The sequence below is a fragment of the Sminthopsis crassicaudata genome, chromosome 3 (genome assembly GCF_048593235.1).
Source record: "Sminthopsis crassicaudata isolate SCR6 chromosome 3, ASM4859323v1, whole genome shotgun sequence".
Classification (NCBI taxonomy): Eukaryota; Metazoa; Chordata; class Mammalia; order Dasyuromorphia; family Dasyuridae; genus Sminthopsis; species Sminthopsis crassicaudata.
In genome coordinates this window covers 57,362,120-57,384,297 of record NC_133619.1, presented here as the reverse complement: position 1 = coordinate 57,384,297, position 22,178 = coordinate 57,362,120, and the positions used below count along the sequence as shown (strand labels likewise).

Here is a 22,178-nt window from a genome sequence, read left to right as displayed (position 1 = left end):
TCCATATTCTTTCTCTCCTTTGCACATCTCTCAAAAGAAAAAAGGGAATGAGAGTTTGTGGTACAAGCATGTAGCAAAGGAAGAAATATTTGCCTATGGAGCCCGAGTCTTTGGCTCATTTTTTCTGCCTGGACATTATGAGTTGTGTAGAAAAGTCAATTCTGAGAGAAATAAAAAATAACTATTCAGTAGTCCCCCCTACACACACACACACACACACACACACACACACACAAATACCTTCTGAGGAGTATAATGCACTATCTGAAAGGTTTTTTTTTTAAATTTTCTGTATTTGCATTTTGTGGAGTTTCTATGGGAAAAGAAATAAGTTGTTCTCTTTTATTTGATATCCATATTGTACTCTGAGTATCTTTTCTAGGCAGTACCATATTGTCTCCAGATAGAAAATATCTAAACATGAATCATATGTAAGTTTTCCTTTCTATGTTTCCCTGGAGTTACTCTGGGTGGTAAAGCCAGAGCCAGAGAGTGAAAAGTCTGCTCCCTTGGGGTCTGACCCTCCAAGATTAAGGATAGATCCCCTTGGGCCAAAAGCTATACAGTCAGTCGCCAAACCTATACTCTAAAGCCTTTTGGCTTTAGAAGGACCTTCTAGAGCTTATATTCTGACTGACTCCCAAAGCATGATGAGCCACTGAAGAAAGACTTCCTTAGAGCCTTTTAATACAAAATCCCTGTAAGCAATACTGAATCATGAGGGGGAAAAGGAATCACAGAGACCACTCCATGAATATGGTGAGCATTTAATTAGGATATTTTCTCTTATAGTTAATAGCATTCTCTAGGATCCATTCAGAATGTACTAGACAACCAAATAATATAAGCAGCCAAAAGCAATAAGTAGCAATTACATATGTGAGCCATATACTCACACAAACAGTTCTGCTATAGCATTTGTTTTCTAAGTGTGAATTTGTTCCAGTGCAATTGACATATTAGGGGACAATTGAGCCTAATGTGAATTTTGCATTTGTTCATCCTTGAGAAACACCAAATGAATGTAGAAAGTTATACCCAACTGAACCTGAGCCACATAAGAATATACAAAATATATATGCATACACCTTACACATCTATCAGTTACCTGAGCAAAATGTGTATTATCCTACAAGGTTGTTTTTTACTAATTTTTTTAAATTTAAAATTTTAAATTTAAATCTCTATTAAAAAACAATACTTGGAGCCAACTAGATAGTGCACCAGCCCTGAAGTCAGGAGAGTTCAAATCTGACCTCAGATACTTAAACTTCCTAGCTGTGTGACCCTGGGCAAGTCACTTAACCCCAATTGCCTCAGGAAAACACCACCACCACCACCACCACCACCACCACCACCACTCATTCAACATCCCAAACACATTTAAGCATCCTAGTTCAAAAATGTCAAGCAATGCATGCAAAAGGAAAACAAAGTATTGAGGAAAAGCTTGAAATAATAAAATTGTGAAAGAAACAAGTGACCATGTGATATCTCTCAAGCAACAAATATAAAGGAATCCACATCCAAGACAATGTTGTAGAAATAAAAGAAATGTCTATGACTGGAATTGTGCCCCAAGCCCATTTTCCCCACAGGCCCTATGGTTTCTGTATGACTTTGAATAGTGTGGTAATTTTTAGGAATGCATATGTTATGCTATAACAGGACTGTAATTTCAAAAATTGAACATGTCAGTCAATCAGTAAACTTCTGTTAAAGAAGGGCTTGCTATTGTGCCAGAAATTTTGCTAAGTACTGGGGAATACCAAAAAAAAAAAAAAAAAAAAAAAAAAAAAAAAGTAAAAACTCTCCCGAATTTAAGTAGTTCACATTCTACTTATGGGGGGGAGGAGGAGAGAGAGGGAAGAGGGAAGAAGGGAGGGAGAGAAAGAGACAGACAGAGACAGAGGAGGGGGGAGAGAGAAAGAAAGAGAGGAGAGAGGGAGAAGGAGAGGAAAAGGGAGAGAGGGAGATGGAAGGCAAAAACTGGTGATGGGGATATGGGGATAAGGGAGGGAAACATACCTCCTGAAGAAGTTGGAATTTGAATTGAGTCAAAAAAGGAAGCCAGAGAAGTCAAGAAGTGGAGAATTGATGGAGTAGTATATTTACATTCATTTGGGATTGTCAGTATAAATAAACCAAGATGTTGGAGTGTTATGTATAAGAAGACTGCCAAAATGGCAAGGTACTAAGGTTGTAAGGGGCTCTAAATGGCAAGTAGAGTATTTCATATTGGATTCCCTGAAGAAATCAGGAATTACTGGAGTTAAATGATTGGAATTGGAGAGAGGGAGGAGTAATAATCATACTTGTGCTTTGGGAAAATCACTTTGGCAGACGAGTGCAAAAGGGACTGGAAAAAGTAATCACAATTGTCTCCACCAGCCAAGAGACCAAGAAGTCTTAATGAGGTAACAACCTAATCTCTAATCCCTAAGAGACTCACTCAGCAGCCCCTCCCTCACCTGTCCCCAGGCTCTAGTAAGGTACTACAATAGGACCCACAAATTGGAGCTGAGAAATAATTTTCTTGTTACTGCTGTAGATTCAGACAGCACATCCTGCCCCAGCCTTCACACCACCATTCTGTGACAACAAAGAGTAGAACTCAATTCTTCCAACCCACCCAATCCCACTCTGGCTAAGGAATAGTAAAGTGGAAGCATGGCTCTACTATAGTAATCATTAAATTAAATCATTAATTTAAAGAATTAAAGAATAAAGGGAACTAGAGCTAAAGATCAAAATTTAGGAAAAGCACTACTGTACAAAGCCTGAAGGAAAGGGAGGAGGCTAAGACAGTTTTGAGGTCCAGTCCTGGAGATTCACCATCAAAAGGGAAGGAATTAGAATGTGAGGGAGGGGAAAAAAAAAAAAAAAAAGACTATCAAATATTTCAGGAAAAAGAAAACTCAGTAAAAATCTTAACCATAAATAGATAATCAACATTGAAGATATTAATTAAAGAAAGAAAGATGGCCTCCAGAATATCTAAAAGAATAGACATTTCTGAAAAAAAAAAATTTCTAGGCACCAAAAAAATGAATCAGTTTAGATGAGCCACAAGGCTCTGGATTCTCAGAAACCACAGCACTACAGCATAATAGTCCCAAATGATTCAAGAGAGAAATAAGAATCATGAAACAAAGTTTATGGCTTTTACAACATAAATATATGACAGAATAGAAAAACTTGACCCCAATACAGTGAGTCTTAATTGAAAATATAAATACACAGAAATAAAAGACAGTCTAGAAGAAGAGAAGCAAAAATAAATCATATTAAAACAACATATGATCTCTGTTCAAGCAAAATATATTGATCTTGAAGAAAGGATCCTAAGAAACAACTGAAGGATCATAAGTCATTCAGAAGAAGATAACAAATAAAAAAAAAACTTTAATACTTACACTGTAGGAAATAATACAAGAATATCTGATCACAGAAGACAAAGTGCCAGCTGAAAGAAGCCAGATATTGTCTCAACAATCTATTGCAACATTTCTGGCAAGGGGTGACTAGGGTTTATGGGAGGGTAGGGATTGTTGAAAGAAGAGAAGAGAGGTGTTGTGCAAATAAATATGATAAGATCTGACAATAGATATTAGGGTGAATATAAGGGAGAAATGAAGGATAGCATGAGAAAAAAACAAAACAAAACATGTAGTATGGGTTTGTCCATGTTGGTCTCTATTGTTTAGAGTACATGACATCTGTCCAAATCCTCCCCATTCCTCCAGGTACAAAGCAATTCTCACCTTCTTCAAAAACTTTTCCCCCTATTAATCTAGATGTCCCTGATTTTCCCCTTCTCTAAATTCCCAAAGCACTTATACTCATATTTTTGGCACTTGCATAGGATCATAGAATTTTAGAACTGGAACTTTAGACACTACTACATTCTCATTTTATTTAGAGTCCCATAGTTAAGGGACACCTGGGTAGTGAATGAGATGAGGTGAGATCTTTCAAGACAGTTGTGAAAATCGAGTAAGGCTTCATCTACTTCAGAGTTCGAGTAGGCCTGAAGGACTCTGAAGTTCGAGCAAAGGGCATTGCCTTCCCCTCCTATGATATCTCCCTATTTCATCCAAATATGGGCAACTATGTACTTATTGGTCAAGTTCAATTTCATGGGTAGATCTCACGTTTAGAATGTAAGACTCTCAGCCAATGAGGATGAGGGTCAGTGGTGGGAGGGGGCGTTTTGCGTTAGGGATTAAAGGTGCTGTCCTGCCCACAGGAGGCCTGATATTGTGGTGTAGCCATTAATTTTTGCTACTGAGGAGGCTAAGACTAGTTGATCATAGGATTTGGGGAGTTGTGAATAGCAGAGAGCTAAAGCCAACTGAGTGACCACATCATGCTCGGTTCCAATATGGAGAGCCCCCAGAAACAGGAGACAACCAGGCTGCTTAAGGAGAGGTGAAACAACCCAGAATAGAAACAAAACAGGACAAAGCTTCTCAATCAATCACTGGTGGTGTCTGGATCATAAATGTCTACTGAACTTTCTGCTTAGGTAAGATCAGGAGACCCAATCTCAAAACAAAACAAAAACCAAATCACAATGTTCTCAGCAGGCCATTTCAACCATACAATCTACTTTATTACCTTGTAAGGAATTTTGGTGTGTAAACTATAATTTGATGGTATGCAATTTGCAGGTGTCCAGTTTAGGCTCAGAATTCACTTTTTATCTGGTTTAGCATATTTGTTTATTTTTTTTTCCTTCTTAATTCCACATGATGGCTCACAAAGCCCCAACCCCAATTACCCCAGGCCAGTTATCTAGTTATCTTTCCTTTCAGCTGTGGTCCTTGAGAAAGAACAATACTTTATGTATGATTTCTGGGCACTATCTTTCCTTTTGATTAGTACCTGATAATCTAGGATGATTGTTTGCACTCCTGAATTCCTCATTCAGAAAACCATTCACAAATGCAACCACCATTCATGCCATAATAACATGGACAACTAGTTTTCAGAGTTTAGTAGGTGTAGCAAGTTATTGCCCTGAAGGTTATATTGTATTGGGATTAGTTTCTGCACTTGGTTCCTGGATATAAACAGAAAGATTCTTGGATAGATCTGAAAGTGAGCTTGGTAACCAAGTCTTGTTGCTGGTTAGAGTTTCCTACTACATACTCTGCTTTGATCAGTACAGCTCCAGAAGTTTAATCTGTCTTCCTAATTAACTGTTAGCCCCCAACCTCTTGGCTCCAGTGCCAGTAATGCTCTTTCTTTGAGTCTCCCTGGTACATAGCAAGATCCACAAGCAACTTCTCTAACAGCTTCCACTTGACAAACTTTTGGCTTTAGAAACACCTTCCTCTTTTTAAATGAAGCTTCTATATTGCTTTATCCATGGAATTTTATTAGTCACACTTTAGATCCTTAACACTGGTAGGGACCATGAACATTATCTACACCATCCATTTCATTTTTCAGATTATACAACCTAGGCCAAGAGTGTGTGACTTGCCCAATGCCATGTGGCTAATTTGGGGGAGAGCCTGAATTTGAACTCAAGTCTTATAATTCATAATCTAGAGCTCTTTTCATTATAATGATGTGCATGTCTATGTGTTCCTTCTTACTCTATCTTCTTATGGAACTTTTTTTCCTTATCTGTGTTGGTGGAAGAGTAATAAGCACAGATGTATTTCAAGCAGTTGACCCAGATTTGATGTTTGGTCGACATAATTGATTTTTGGTGGGCAGCATGGTATGGACTCTGAACTTGAACTTGGAAAACTTGAGTTTAAAATCTGCTTCAGAAACTTACTACCTTTGTGATTTGGGTAAGTCAGTTAAATTTTTTGTGTCTCAGTTTTCTCAACTATAAAACAGTAAGTCTTCTAAGGTCCCTTTCATCTATAAATCTATGAACTTACTCTTCTCTCCTTTTTCTCTCCAATTTCCCTTTCTCTTTTCCAATTATATTATAAACACAAACACAATACCAAAATTGTCCTGGCCCTCAAGATGATCCCATTGCTAGGGACAGAATACAGAATGGAAAGAATTAAAGTCAGTCAAGAACATTAAGCTCTCATGAACGTTGTCTTAAGTAATGAATATTGAATCTGAGTCATCTTCTCATCCCTTACTACTAAAGTACAGGGGGAAATTTGGAAATATATTTAAAAAGCATTAAAATTGTGTACATCCTCTAACCTAACAATATCATTATGAGGTGTCTACTCTAAAGGGATAAAAGAAAATAAGAAAGGACCTACCGATGCAAAAATTATTTATAGCAATTCTTTTGTATTGGCAGAGAATTGAAAACTGAGGAAAGTCATTTTTTGGCTGAAGAAGTTGCTGTATATAATTATGGAGTACTATTGTGCTATAAGAAATGATGAGGGGATGGTTTTAGAAAAAACAAAAACAATAAATATGACAAGACCTATGTGAACTGATGCAAAATGAAGTGAGAAGAATTAGGAGATAATTGTGAACATTTAGAGCAATGTTGTAATGATGGCCAAGTGTGAAAAAACTTTACTACTCTGATCAATACAGTAATCCATGACAATTTCAAAGGACTTGATGAAAAAATAATCTCCATCTCCAGAGAGAGAACTAATGAATTTTGAGTACAAATTGAAGCATAATTTTTTCACTTTGTTTATTTTTTGTCTTTTGGGGGGAAGGGGAATATGGCTAATATGGAAAAATATTTTGTGTGATTTCACATATATAATTGATATAATTTTGCTTGCCATCTCAGTGGGTTGCGGAAAAGTAGGAGGGAGGAAGAGAATTTAAAATTCAATTAATAAGAAAAGAATGTTAAATGATTAAAAATTAAATGATTAAAAAAAAAAAAAAGTTAAGCAATGAGTAGAAGGGGGAAAAGAACAGATGACATCCATAAGGTAACTCATGTCCAGAGCAGAAAGAGCTTCAATTATAACATGTGTTGAGTAGGCAAAGTTGTGTCTGTGCATGTATGTGTAATTTATCATACAATGAAATTTATAGGCTTGAATTTTAAAAAGTATTTTATTTTCAAAAACTAGAGAAAAAAAACAGTAAGAAATACATATTCAAAAACTACCAAATAAATGTTATCTAGAAGTTAACTTGCCAAGATATAAACAAGGTTTTATATAAACAAAGAATCAATAAACATATTTTAAGCATATTCTGTATACCAGGCACTTCACTAAGCACTAGGGAAACAAAAAGATTGAAAAGACTATCTATTCTTGATCTCAGGGAGGAGGGAGGTGGTGGGGACAATAAACAACTATAACAAAAAATTTACAATGAACAGAGAAAAGGCATTAGAATTAAGAGGGGTTAGTAAAGGCTCCCTGTAAAAGATATGATTTTAGTTGGAACTTAAAGTAAGCCAGGGAATCCAAGAGGTAGAGCTGAGGAGAAAAAGCAGTCCAGAGATGGGAAAATGTCTGAAGCTAAAAGCTGAAGTGGCTTGTTTATGGATCATCAAGGAGATTTGGATTCCTGGATCAAACATATGATGGGGAATAAGGTGTGAGAACACTGAAAGGACAGGAGGGCTCTCAAACAAGATCCCACCTTCTACAGGCAGCCTTCTCCAATATGTCGATTCTGGTGCCTTCTCTCTGTTAGAAACAAGCTGACTCCAAAAGTCAGGTAACAAAGAAATTTTATTGAGAAAGTTCAGAGGAATTGGATGTTTCTGGCCAGAAGCAGACTCCACCCTTTTAAGGGGAAGAGGGAACACCAGGTACAGAAGCAGACAAGCTTTGTGTTGTTAGTTGCTTGTAGTTCCCTCCCCCCCTAAAGAATAGATTGGTTAGTTCCCCGTAGGGATACTTCATTTCTAAGGAGCTGCTTCTACACATGTTCCCCTCCCTTGTCACACATCCCAAGATCAGTTAATGAGGTTCTAATTCTATGTGGGGTGTGTCAGCTTATATGTAGGAGGCTTATTAAGTCTCAGCACACTATAGAAAAAGTCTTTTCCAGGTCCTTGAACCTAATCAGTTTATACTAGTTTCTAGCCTAAACATCTTTATCTAAAGTTTGGAGGCAAGTGAATCTCCTTTCCTGAAAGCTCATAGACCAGAGATACTTATTATCTTATATTATCTTGAGGTTTACAACATTCTGTGGAAACTTAGCTTTTCAGTATTGTCTGCTCAAGGTTTTTGAGAAATTGAATTTTAATTATTCTGTCGTAATTTATGTTGTCTCTCAACTGTTAATATTTAACTATTTAACTTGTCATGTAGCTTATTTGTATCTATTTATATGTATGCCATCTCCCCTATTAGATTGAAACCACTCTGAGTGTAGAGGCTGTCTTTTGCCTCTTTTTGTATCCACAATACTTAGCACGGTGCCTGGCACATAGTAATTATCTAATAAATGTTAATTGATTGATTAATCATGAAGGACTTTGAATGCCTGAAATAAATTGGGGAGACAAATAATCAGAAAAATCTTCACTGCTTAAGGTCAGTCCATGGCAATATGATACAAATGTTGATACTATTCTATGTTGGTGGTAGTTACATAGTATGATGGATAAAGTACTTAAATTGGAGTCAGGAAAACCAAAATTTGAATCTTTCATCAGACATTAACTGTGTAACTATAAACAGCCCAGTTAACCTTTTACAGCCTCATTTTCCTTATCTGTAAAATGAAGAAAATAGTACCTACCTCATAAGATGAGGAACAAATGATACATATATACATATATATGTATGTATACACATATATGAACATAAACATACATATATATGTGTCTGTATGTATATATATGAAGTTCTTTACAAACCTTAATGTGCTATATAAATGTGAGCCATTATTATTAAATTACATGTTTAATGCCAAGCCAATAAGGATAGGGCTCAGGGTTAGTTACTAGGATAATTTTTTTTTTATTACAAAATTTGAGGTAAAACTCGAAGGGAATTTTTATGAAATCAAAATTAGAACAATATCTTACACTCCAAAGCACAGTAAACTCAAAATGGACAATGAGCTAAATATAAAGGAATCACACCACAATAGAAAAAAAAAATGTTAGAGGAGAATGCCTTTCAGAAAAAACTAAGATGGGGAAAGAATTTTTAACTAAATAGGGAGAGATAAAGTCATAAAATAAAGTTGAGAACAAAAAATGTAAAAGCTTTTGCACATATAAAATCAATGAAGACAGAATCAGAAGAAAAACAGTACTAGAAAATATTCATATCAAATATCATGATTAAAAATCTAATATCCAAAATACTCAGAGAATTGACACAAATTTATGTCAATAAACGATGTCAATGTCTCAAAAATCACTGGTTAAAAGATATGAAAAATAGTTTTCCAAAAGACTGCAAATCCTAAATGACCCCATGAAAACATGCTCCATATCAATAATAGAGAAATGAAAGCTCAAACAACTTTGAAGGTCCACTTTATATCATGGAAAATAACAAAGATGAAAAAAGATAGTAATAATTATTGCTAAAGTGGTAATGGGGAAGACAGGCACATTGATCTACTCTTGGTTAAGCTGAGAAGTAGATTTCAATTTGGAATTACTCAAGAAACACTTTTCTTTGACCCTGTGTTCTCATTAATAGGCATATAACCTATGGAAGGTAAAGACAGAAAAAAGGCTCCGACACACGCCAAAATATAAATAGCAACATACACTGTGGTAAAAAAAAAGACCTGGAAACAAAGTGGATGCCCATGGATTCAGGAATGGTTGAAAAATGATGGTATGTAAATGTAATATGCTCTTATTATACAGTAAGAAATAAATGATGAAAATAAGGAATTTCGAGAAAAAGGGAAAGATCTGAAAGAACTGATACAGAGTAAAATCAGAAGGATGATATGTTTACATATATACATATATGTATATATATATATACTCATGAATCTGTACATATCTATATTCTAGAATAGTTTATGTATATACATATATACTACAATAGTATATATTATATACACTATAATAGTATTAATGAACATATCACTCAAAGTTTATTAGTCAAACTCTAAATAATGGAAAAATCAATGAAAAACCTGCAAGACAGTACTGAATGAAACCTCCTCCTAAGGGTAAACAAATCAGGAACTACTAGGACAAAATACTGTATACATTATCAGACTATCTCTGATTTGGATTTTTTTGCTCAGTTGTTTTCTTTGGAACAAGGAAGAATACAATCTGGAGCGGGGCGAAAGTAGGAAATGACTAGCTTAAAAACTAAAGACATCTGTAAACATACTTTCCAAAGAAGACACAGATCCCTTTTTCAGAATCAATTTTTTCCCACTGATAAAAGTTATTCCAATGAATCTACTTCTGCAGCTAATGCATCCAATTCCTCTATTTATAAGAGTAAAAAAAAAAAAAGTAATGGGAAAGTTTGTGAACAAAAAATTCATTACAAATGAGTGGTTCAAAAAAGCATGTTGATTGTCAAACATTTCCATTTACTAAAAAAATAATGATACAAAAGTTCACATCCTCTCTTGTCCAGTGCTTTCCTTTACGGAAGAATTGTGTTTCACAATTGATGAGGATCATTCCTACAGTAATGACTTGTTTCCTCTTTCACAGTCAGATGAAATGGTAATAAAGTTCTCTATGATTACAGCAGCAAAGCAGAACTTTTAGTCTATTGTTAGAAAGCTTTTTTTTTTTTTTTTTTTGCAAGAAGAATCTCAGAGGAGAATTTTTAAAGGGACTGCATATAGCCTAAATTTATTTAATTTTTTCTCAACTATATATACAGCAAAACATTTTAACATTCATTTAAAAAAAATTAAATTCCAAATTCTTTCCCTTCTTCCCTTCTCCAGCCTTGAGAAGGCAAACAATTTGATATAGATTATACACATGTAGTCATGCAAAATATTTCCATATTAACCATGTTGCAAAAAATGACCAAAAAATCAACAATAATAAAGTTTTTAAAAATATGTTTCAATAGTGCAACTCATATTTAATAGAAATATGCCAATGGCCACAAAACAAGTATATAGCAAGGATTTTTGTCAATAAAACAACTTCCAGGACACATATACACTTACCTTGATCATAGGCTTCAGCAAAAGTTATGGTATGGAACCACCATAATTGACATTCAACATTATCACCCTGAGACCCTAACAGATCTGTCTGAGATAATATGACTTAAAGCTGGAAGGGACCTTTGAGATCATCTAATCAAAGAATATCAGGGTTGGGAGGGCTATTAAATAACATCTCATTCAAATTCTAACTAAACACAAATTCTCAGTGTCTAACAAATGGTCATCCTGCCTTTGCTTAAAGGTCTTTAGGAAGGGAGAATCCATTGCTTCCTGAAGTGGCCCCTCTCAGCTTTAATTATTAAGAAGCTCTTCCTCACACACATCATGCCAGCAACCATTTCTTTCACTTCTTCCCCCTTGAGCTGAGAAAAAAATCTCTTTCCTCTTCTACTTGACAGACCTTCAAATATTTGAAGACAGCTATTGTGTCACCGGGGACCTACATTCTCACATAGATTGATATCCAGGCCATTCTTTATTCTGATTTCCTTTCTCTCAACAATAGCCAGCTCATGTATATTGTTGTTCTTCAATATAATTCCTAGAACTGAATACATTATTTAGATAGACTCTGATCTTAGCAGAATAAAATGAGACTCTAACTTCCAATGTAGTAGTTTTTGCCTCTCTTAATACTGCCTATGATCATGCTGGCTTTTTTGTCTATCATATCAGATATCATAAGCTTTCAGACCACTAAAATCCTCAGATTTTTTCAGACAAATTTCTGTTTAACCATATTTTTTGATGTGGTATATTTGAAGTTGATTTCTTGTAAATGTAATGTAATACTTCATATTTGTACTCACCCAATGACATTTTGTTAAATCCAGCCCACTATTCTAGACTGTCAGAATTGGGATAGATTCTGATTCTTTTATTCAATATGTTAGTCATGACTCCCATCTTTGTGCCACTTGCATGTTTAATAATTTTTAATTATGTTGTTATCCAAGTTAAAGATAAAAAATGTTAAATAGCAGAGGACTGAATACTTACTAAATACTAGAGTAATTCCATTAAAGATACTTCCTCAAATCAAATCATTACTTACCTTTCATTGGGTACTGGCATTCAGCTAATTTTAAATCCAACTAAATGCAACACCTTCTTTCCCATATCAACCTTATTCATGAATCCATGGGAGATATTGTAAAATGTTAGCAAAGATCTAGGTATAGTACTTTCTCTGGGCTACTTTCCCCAACTTTCACTGGTAATTTGAGTCATCACAGAATAAGATTATTTCTTTCTTTATAGTTCTAGAGGCAACCCTGAAAAATTGGGGGTAGTTTTCTAATCTATCTATCTAATCTATCACTAATGAGCCCTTATCAAGTGTACTTCCCATTGATTATCAGTTAGTCAAAATTACTTAGTTTTTATAAAGGGATATTTACTAAAGTGATATAGTAAGAATAGTGTTACAAAACACTCCCTAAAAGTCTGAGACTCTCCTTAAAAAAGTACAGAGTTCATGAGTAAATGGGCTCAAGATTAGAAATTATGTGTGACAAAAGGATAATTCACAACTCCTTCTTGGATAGAGACCCATTTCTCCTTTGTGAAATCATTATGAAGTTCCCCTTGGTTGTGTAACTGCTGAATTCCAAGAATTGATGCCTTGGTGGTATTCTGAGACTGTTTCTTAATTGAGTCTAATACGTGCTCAGCTCCCAATGAAGTTGCTGTGATCAGCCACTACTTATTCAGGGTTCATTGCTACTGGTATAAAAGGAAGTCTAAATCTGACCTTTTGAAGTTCACAAGTCCATTGTCTGGTGGCAGTGGCTGGGAAAGATTTCCCATCCTCTTCCCTCTAAATACTTCCTTCTAAGGAGATGGCTAGAGTTTTTCCACTACTAGAACTGACATGGTATTGGAATGCCAGATTCCACATTGGTTTGATGTTTTGTCTAAACCCCATAAAAAGTGCCTTATTCGCCTCATCTCCAAAATATACAGAGAAATTGACTTTAATTTATAAGAAATCAAGCCATTCTCCAATTGATAATGGTCAAAGGATATGAACAGACAATTTTCAGATGATGAAATTAAAACTATTTCCACTCATATGAAAGAGTGTTCCAAATCACTACTGATCAGAGAAATGCAAATTAAAACAACTCTGAAATATCATTACACACCTGTCAGATTGGCTAAGATGACAGGAACAAATAACGATGAATGTTGGAGGGGCTGTGGGAAAACTGGGACACTGATGCATTGTTGGTGGAGTTGTGAAAGAATCCAACCATTCTGGAGAGCAATCTGGAATTATGCCCCAAAAGTTATCAAAATATGCATACCCTTTGACCCAGCAGTGCTACTACTGGGGTTATATCCCAAGGAAATACTAAAAAAGGGAAAGGGACCTGTATGTGCCAAAATGTTTGTGGCAGCCCTTTTCATAGTGGCTAGAAACTGGAAAATGAATGGATGTCCATCAGTTAGAGAATGGTTGGGTAAATTATGGTATATGAATGTTATGGAATATTATTGTTCTGTAAGAAATGACCAACAGGAGGAATACAGAGAGCCTTGGAGAGACTTACATCAACTGATGCTGAGTGAAACGAGCAGAACCAGAAGATCATTATACACTTCAACAATGATACTGTATGAGGATGTATTCTGATGGAAGTGGATATCTTCAACATAGAGAAGAGCTAATCCAATTCCAATTGATCAATGATGGACAGAATCAGCTATACCCAGAAAAGGAACACTGGGAAATGAGTGTAAACTGTGAGCATTGTTTTTGTTTTGTTTTGTTTTGTTTTTCTTCCCAAATTATTTTTACCTTCCGAATACAATCCTTCCTTTGCAACAACAACAACAACAAAATTCGGTTCTCCACATATATATTGTACCTAGGATATAGTATAAGATATTTAATATGTATGGGAATGCCTGCCATCTAGGGGAGGGGATGGAGGGAAGGAGGGGGAAAATTCGGAACAGAAGGGAGTACAAGGGATAATGTTGTAAAAATAAAATTACCTATGCATATGTACTGTCAAAAAATGTTATAATTATAAAAATTAATAAAAAAAAAAAGTGCCTTATTCTATTCAACCTACCACAAGACATTTTCTGTGTTATCATCTACTTTTATTTAATTTGTACATAGTTTGTACCTTTGGTTAATTCAATACATGTATCTTTGAATTGTATACATATAATTTACACTTTTAAGTATTTAATTGATTCTATCACTTAATCAAAAAGGTATTCTAAACCAAAAAAATCAGTGCAGTAAAGATGTACAGCATTTTGTTAGTTGCATTAGTTGAGGTGGAAAGGTGTCAAATATCCCTATAATATAGGTAAAAATTTTGTCATTAATCTAGCTTATTGATAGTCATGTTAGATCTTGTTATTACAGGTTAAGTGTCTATTTATTTTGCAATTATCTACTCAGTATATATTCTGAAATTCTGCCTAGAGTCCAAAACAAGCTCTCTGTTGCAGGCTCCATTCACAATTCTTTAAAACAATTGGGATATTTGCACTTAAAACACACCTCAAATAATATCTGGAATTTGAAGTTCAGTTCATTTTAGAAAGAAAATTTGTTGATAAGTTGGAGAGAACCCAGAAGAGGGAAGTAATTTTGATGAAGAATTTCAAGATCATATAGTATAAGGATCCATTGAAGGAAATAAGGATATTTAGTGAATAGTGAGACAACCTCAGAGTCAGGAAGTTCAGTGTTCTAATTCTGCCTCCAATGCTTGCTAGCTGTGTGACTGTAAGCAAGTCATTTAATGTCTCATTTCTTCCCAACAGCTTGCTAAGATCTTAGATTCCAGATGAAGGTTACACTTCTTCTGTTTGACCTCAAAAGCCAGAAATAGTGGCTATGTTATATATACATGGTTTTATATACACACATGGCTTTAGGAGGAAAGAGTTCACCAACTAAATCAAGCCTGAAAAAACAAGAGGTAATACTGAAACAGAAATACAGGAAAGAAATCAATAGGGATAACCAGGGGTGTAACATGTGACTAAATTTTATCAGATACAGCCCGGCATGAGTAAGCTTTCAAAAGAAAAGTTTTAATTTAAACCCTCAATCTTTTTTATTAGTTTTTTTCCCCCTTATGCTGAGCTAAATATTGGAAAATCCCATAAGTGCATCAACATGTCAGTGCTTTGTCAGGGTTTCATTACCATCACAAGCTAATTATTTTTTAAAGGCATAAGGATCATAACTACAGGATTATTGAAATAGTCACAGCTCACATCAACACCATGAAATATGATTTCCTAAAGTCCTTTATCTTCAATTTTTCCCCTAGCAATCATGAACAATATTCCAAAAAGAAAAATTACAAATCCAAAGCTGGCAGGGATGTCAATATATTAGATGACAGAATTGGGATCCAACAATTACTTGGATAGGGTAGAATGATGAATCAAAACTAACAAGAAAAATTTTAGTGATAAATATCGAGTCCTTGCTTAGGTTCGAAAATTGAATAGCAAAAATAGGAGATGAAGGTATTCACTTGGCTCCACAGGAGTTCACATGGAAAATATTTAAATTTTTAGCAGCTTGTCTCAATATGAGACATAGAATCTATCTTCCTTCCTTCCTTTCTTTCTATCCAAACATAGTTGCCAAAACATAAGAAAATGTCATTTTAGGCTTCTTTAATAAAAGTAAAGTGTAATGTTCGGGCACCTTAGTCTCAGTAGGATAGTTACCACGAGGATGGAGAAGAATAAGAGTCCAAAGTCTTTATTGTTTCCTTCACAGTCTGTCTTAGTCTGACCCAGTCTCAGTCTGAGCCAGTCTCCTCTAGCAGTCTGTCAGTCTGCCAGTCTCAACTAGTCTCAGTCTGAGTATGACTTTTTCCCTAGTTCTCTAAGCCCTTAAATACCCTATTACAATTACATCATTACAGTATACTGAGTATAAGCCAATCTAGAGTGATTATATCATCATATCATACTACATATATGTGAACTAGAGAACCATTATCTCATCAATTCCACTGAGTTAACACCTTGTTTCAAGTATACTTCTCCAGTGTTCTGGCCCTCTACAGTAAAGTGCAGAGAGTAAACTGTTCCAGATTTATTAGACAGCTCACATTTGGAATACTATGCTCCATTATGAGCCCTCCATTTTAAGAGGCACCTTGTAACTGGATCCTATAGAAGGAAGGCAAGGGCAGGTAATAGATGTAGAAATCATGTCATATATGGAATGTTAAACAAAAAGACCTAGAGATATTTGGCCTGAGAAGAAAAGATTTACAAGGAACATAAGCACTTTTTAAATATCTAAAGGACTGTCATGAGGGAAAAAAACTTATTTTGAGAATTTCCAGAGAGTAGAAAGAGGATCAGAAAGGTAGAAAATTTTAGGGAAGCATATTTTGGCTCAATATTGCTATTACTGTTTTCAGTTTTAAAGGAATGGACTAAACTCCCAATGAAGGTGTTTAAATTAGGTCTCCCCATGAAGTTGTTTAAATTAAGACTGGATGGCCACTTAAACTAGGAATATTTTACAAAGTAAATTTCTGCATTGGAAACAGGATGGCCTCTGAATACTCCCACTCAATTCTATGATTCTATGACCTTAAGTCAGAAGAAAAATATTTCTTCTTTCTTCTTCATACTATTAATCTAGAAGTTTGAAGATATTTATAAACTGGAAAAAATGTTTTTATTAGAAAATAGGATATTTTGAATTTATCTTCCATTAACCCAATTCTTTTCTTGTCTATTTGCTATGTACTTTAAGATCTTTTTTACAATTGTCTACCTAAATTCAGCAGCTAGCGCTTTCATTTCTCAGCACATATCTATTCAAATGTCTACTATATGACTTGAACTTAATCTCATAAGACCAACAGGTCAGGTCACTTAACTACTCCATACCTCAGTTTTCTTATCTGTAATAAATGAGGTAGTTGAACTAGATGACTTCTTAAGGTCCCTTTCAGTTCTATATCTATGATCCTAAGTTCTCCCATCTTTTAGTTCTAGAACATTACTCATGGTGTGTATGTCATTTAGAACACTAATTTCTCTTCTTTTCCTTCTCCCTTGTTCAGAATTCAGCTTGAGTCTCTCCTGTATCAAATCTTTGCAGATATATTCTACTTAAGTTCAGTCATTACAGTGCATTTCCTGCTAACTTTTTTTATTAGGCTCTTCTGTGTGTTACCCAACAATCATTATAGCTTGTTCATACCATGTATATTTTATCACTGGAGTTTATACATTGGAATTCCTTGTGGCACCATTCACCTGAACTAGGTAAAAGTCAGAGCAACAGTTTTAGTTATTTCCATGCTGAAAAGACTTCATTTAGAAAGTGATATCACAGTGAAGGAAGACCACAGTATTGTAGCAATGATTCTTATGTATGCACATATTTAGATTTTTTCCATTTCTTGCTTGGACTGAAAGGTCCTAGAAGATGGCCACTATATCTTCAAGTTAATATTTCATTTTCTACTGGGACTATAATAATATAAAGTTCTGTGCTCAGTCATAGTTAATAATAGCAAGGCAAAATCAGAAGCAAATTATGATAAAATGGGTTTGACAACAAGACATTAGCATAGTTAAGTAGAAAGGGTGGGAGTTATCATGTATAGACTCTTGATTTGAATCCTGGCTTTGCTATTTATAGTTGATATAAATATAGCTGTGTGACCTTCCAAATAAATCACTTCACCTCTATAGTAATCAGTTTCTAAGACCATAATCTGTGATATGGCACTAGGGAAATTTGTGTCAGATGAATTTGCAAGAGAGAAATGGGGATCTTGCTCAGTCTATACGAATGTTAGGTATCATAAACACTTGCACATTTGGCTAGTCTTTCAATTGTTTTGCTATTAAAAAAGGCTTCCAATTCTTCCATTGGCCCAATAATTGCCAAGATTACTTCTGTATTCTAGATCTAATCTGAAGTTTTAGATGTCTATATTAGGACCTCCATCAGGAGTTTTTCTTTGTATTTTCTTTAGAACATAATCATATTCTGACATCTCCTTGCTACTAAATCTATTTACTCCAACTCTTTTTTATTAATCAGTGTACAGATTCAGAATATCATACTTCTTCCCCCCCCCCTCCCTATTTTCACTTCTCCCATGACAATACTGAAGAGAATTTTTAGGCTATCTTTTTCTGGCTACCATCTCATAAAAATTAATTTTCCAAAGAAAGAATAAATAAATATAACTTTAAAATCATTTCCCATGCATTCTCTTCAATGGGTTAAAATGTAACATTTACAGAGCACCAAAATGTAGCCTTTAAAAAAAGTATTGGGTATTTGTTTTTAGTCAAAATTATTAGCTTCTATGATTTACATTCTGTTTTCTTAAAATTTCTTCCCTTTGTCTAACTTTGGAACTTGCCAAATTGCTCAAGTACTCCCTTATAATAAACAAGGGCAGTCAAAAGCAAAACAAATCCTAATTCTAGTCATATGTAAACATGTGGTTGCTCAATTTGCATCTCCAGTCCATCACCTTTCTGCCAAGTCTCTTTATGCTCAGTCTTCGGAAGCTATGATTGGTCAGCTCGTGACTTCTCAAGTCCTTTGAAACTGATTTCGTTTCTGTTAATCTTAAAATCTGAAGCAATTGGAGCCTATATTTTAATTCTTTTTCTTTTGGGACAAGAATCATATATTTAACCTCATAATCAAGGACTGATAACCAATACATAAAAAACAATGGAAACCTTCTTGGAAATGCAATAGGAAGCAGAAAAATAGTGGTCTTTTTTTCCCCCCCATGTGAAAGGGCAAATTCCTTAAATATTAAGAGAATGGAAATTAATAAAAAGTAGGGTTGTCAGTTCCCATCGTGATTCTGGTGATAATTATTTGAGTTAAAGATAAACAAGATTCTGGTCTTTGCCCTTTACTGACCAGATAAACTCACAATATCTCGGGGGGAAGCTGGAAGTAACCAAGTGTCCAGCTACAAAAAGTTTCTCATCTTGGTAACTTGGGATGGTTTAGAGGAACGAAATCTCTACTGCTTATGCTAACTGATGTAGGTGATGTGCTTTTGAGGGGGAGGAAAGACTTTTGGAAAAAAAACACGGGCGCATTTGAAGAAAAAGATCCAGAACAACCAAGAGGCGCCGTGGGCTTTAGACTTGCCGGAGAGTCAGAGGCCCTGGGTTGAAATCCCGCCCAGCCACCTGAGTGACCTGCACAGGCCCCTCGACTCTGGGGACTTCAGTTCGTCAGTAAAGGAGTTAGGAGCAGATGACATCTAAGGACCTTTGCAGACTGGGGTGTGAGGGAAATAGAAGAGCCTATTGGGAGCAGGAGCCGAGAGAAGAGAGGAGACAGACGCCCAGAGGCAGCCCCGGCGAGCTCTACCTGCAAAGAAGGGCGCGTCCCCACGTCCGTTTGGGAAGGCAAGGCAAGGAGCCCTCCCTAGGGCGGAGGCAAAGCCCCTCCAACTGCTGGCCACGCACCTCGGACACGCAGCTTCTCCCTCGGCTGCACTTAGTGGCGCTTCAGAAAGATCATGCTGGGCCGGCGCAGAGCCGGGACCGAAGCCCGAATTTCTCCGCCAGTTCGGAGCTGCTGCTAAGCAGTTACCCGGCGGGCTTCGCCTTGCGCAGAGCTCCGAAGGGACCCAAGGCTTCGTACGCGCCGGGGCTTGGCAGTTTGGGGGCTTGCGGGGGTCAGCTCACCGCCTGGGGTCAGGAAAACAAGCCCCTGCCCGTTGTACTCACGCTCACGCACACAGCTTACTCCCCAAAGGGCACAGGACAGGCAGCGCGCAGGTAGCGGCGCCCCGGACCTCGGACCACTCACCCCGCGCCAGCCGCTCCCAGTCTGGCCCCCGGGCTCTGCTCCGGTCCCACCCACCGCTCCCGAAGCTCCTCCCTCTGCCGAACAGCTCCGCCCACACCTCGGCCAGCGACTGGACAGCGGCCCACTCACCTGCCAGAGCCCGGGAGGGCCGGGCAGCCATTGGATGCTGATCCCTTCCTGGCTCCCCACCCCATCCTCTTTTTGGGTCAAGATCACCTCCCTTTCTCTACAGCCTAGAAGGAGCGGTAGGCTGGCTGCTCAGGCACCTGAGCCGTCCACTCCACTGACCTGCCGAGCTTCGAAGCTTGGGTGTCAATGCGGATAATTAGCATGAGCTCACCCATTGCACTGGTTACCACGAGTCCCCATCAATTCTGGGATTTCAAAGGAGGCAAAAATAATGCTGGGTAGTAGTACCTGGCAGAGTAGGGATAACAATCCCAAGAGGAGGGCGGTTCAAGTTTTATTCTCATTTTACAGATGTGGAGACTGAGACTGACAAAGCTAAAGCGATCACAAAGCAAGGTTTTGAAAGAGGGCTTTTTATGTTCAAATCTGGCCATTTTCCCTTTGCTTTACAGCAAATGAATCTATAAATGAGAAAAGATTAGAATTTATCACCTAGATTGCTTCCCCATTTTCCATGTTTTCTCTTTATAATCACTGTTTTAATTTTTCCATGTAGCCTTCCTCCCTCTGCTAAAATGCCCCAAATTGACAAATCTGCATATTGTCTGAAGATTGCTGAACTTTAATAACTGAGAATTCAGGACTTCTGTTTCTTCATCCATAAAGGGAGGATTTCTTCCCTTACCTATTTTATAAAATTGTTGTAGTAATTAAATGATAATCATGTGGGGGAAAATCCTTTTGTAAACTATGTAAAGCACTATAAAAATTATAGTGTTAACTTCCTTCAGTCATGTCACTTAACTGGTAAACAACTTTTCAGTGGCTTCCCACTGCCTACAGGATAAAGTCCAAACTTCTTGGCATGAAAATAAAAGCTAAAAATCTAGCATTTTAGCCCTATGTAGAATCATCTAACTATTCCTGAACATCATTCTGTTTATATTCATCTCAGCTTATGGACTATTTGTGACCTACCTGTGGTAGAGCATCCCTAGCTTTTCTTGGTCCTTATCAGTCACAGTCCATACATTAGTACTTGACTCCAACCTAGTGATGTCATTTTGGTCATGTTACAGAATGCTGGACAACAACCAACCAATTAACTTATCTCACCTATTTCTAGTTTTTGTTAAATTTAATTTTATTATTATGTCATATATATTATATAATATGTAATATTCTTCTCTAAAATGTAATCTCTTGTTGAGGTTTTCTTGGGGTCTCTGAAGGCAGCCTTAGTTTCAGTTCAGTAATCTCCCCAAATGCAGCCAGGTATTAAAAGTCCAAATCCTTTATTGTCTCCTTCCAAGTCTTATCTCCTTTCCTGGGGTCAGGTTAGCTTTTTTAGAGGCCTATCTCTCTCCTTAGTTCCGACAGTTTAAGCTCCTGCCACCAGTCCTTTGTCTTCTCTGCTTCTGCCAACTTCTTGAGGTCCTCCTGTATGTGTCTTGGTTTCTGTGGGGGAGGCAGGAGGATTGCCACCACTTCTCTGGTCTTCCCTAGTTCTCATTCTGGATGAGCTTGTCCGAGTTTATATCCTCTCTCATCATAGCTGTGAATCTTGTGGAACTATAGTAAGAACTAAGTACATGTACTGAATTAGAGAACTGTTAAGCACCGTGCTAAACCACCATTGTCTCTATCAATTCCATTGACTTAGCACCTTCTTTCAAGTTCTGGCCCAAAACAATAATATGACACTATATATTATATAATATGCATATTAGAATATAAAGTAAATATTACTAATTCCTCCTTCAATGTACAGCTTACTGAAGGCCCATCCCAGCATGATATAATTACTGCTCCCAATGATTTCTTCCTCTTCAGATTTTCTATAACATTTTTTAATCCCTTACACTCATTTGGACACAACTATACACCATATGCAGCTTAGAATCAGATTGCATTCCCATAGGTTCTTTGAATACCTTGGCAGAGCAGTTCAAATAAATTTATTTGGCTAGTAATGTGTAGAATCTATAGTCTAAATTCTGGGTTTCCAAAGCAAGGGGCTATGAAGGGTAGAAATTAGACCAATCTTGATTCTTCTTGTGATTTCACCTCTGACTTTCAGGACTTTGCCACAATCCTCCCATTTCCTTCCCTTTCTTTCCCTATCTACTCCCCATTTTCCAGTTTCTTTTTATGTGCTGTTTTCTTCTTG

General features: G+C 36.5%; 1 protein-coding gene across 3 annotated transcripts in view; it reads right to left on the bottom strand.

Annotated features, from left to right (window-relative positions):
* FAM124B (family with sequence similarity 124 member B) overlaps positions 1-19,909 on the bottom strand; it is a 43,353-nt gene extending 23,444 nt beyond the window's left edge. Inside the window, exon 1 of one of the 3 annotated variants that reach the window (XM_074298590.1) lies at positions 19,436-19,909. The gene's annotated coding sequence lies outside the window, so the exon portion shown is untranslated. The remainder of the gene's footprint in view (positions 1-19,435) is intronic. The other 2 variants (XM_074298592.1, XM_074298591.1) reach the window with 2 other exon arrangements.
* Between the last annotated feature and the right edge of the window lie 2,269 nt (positions 19,910-22,178).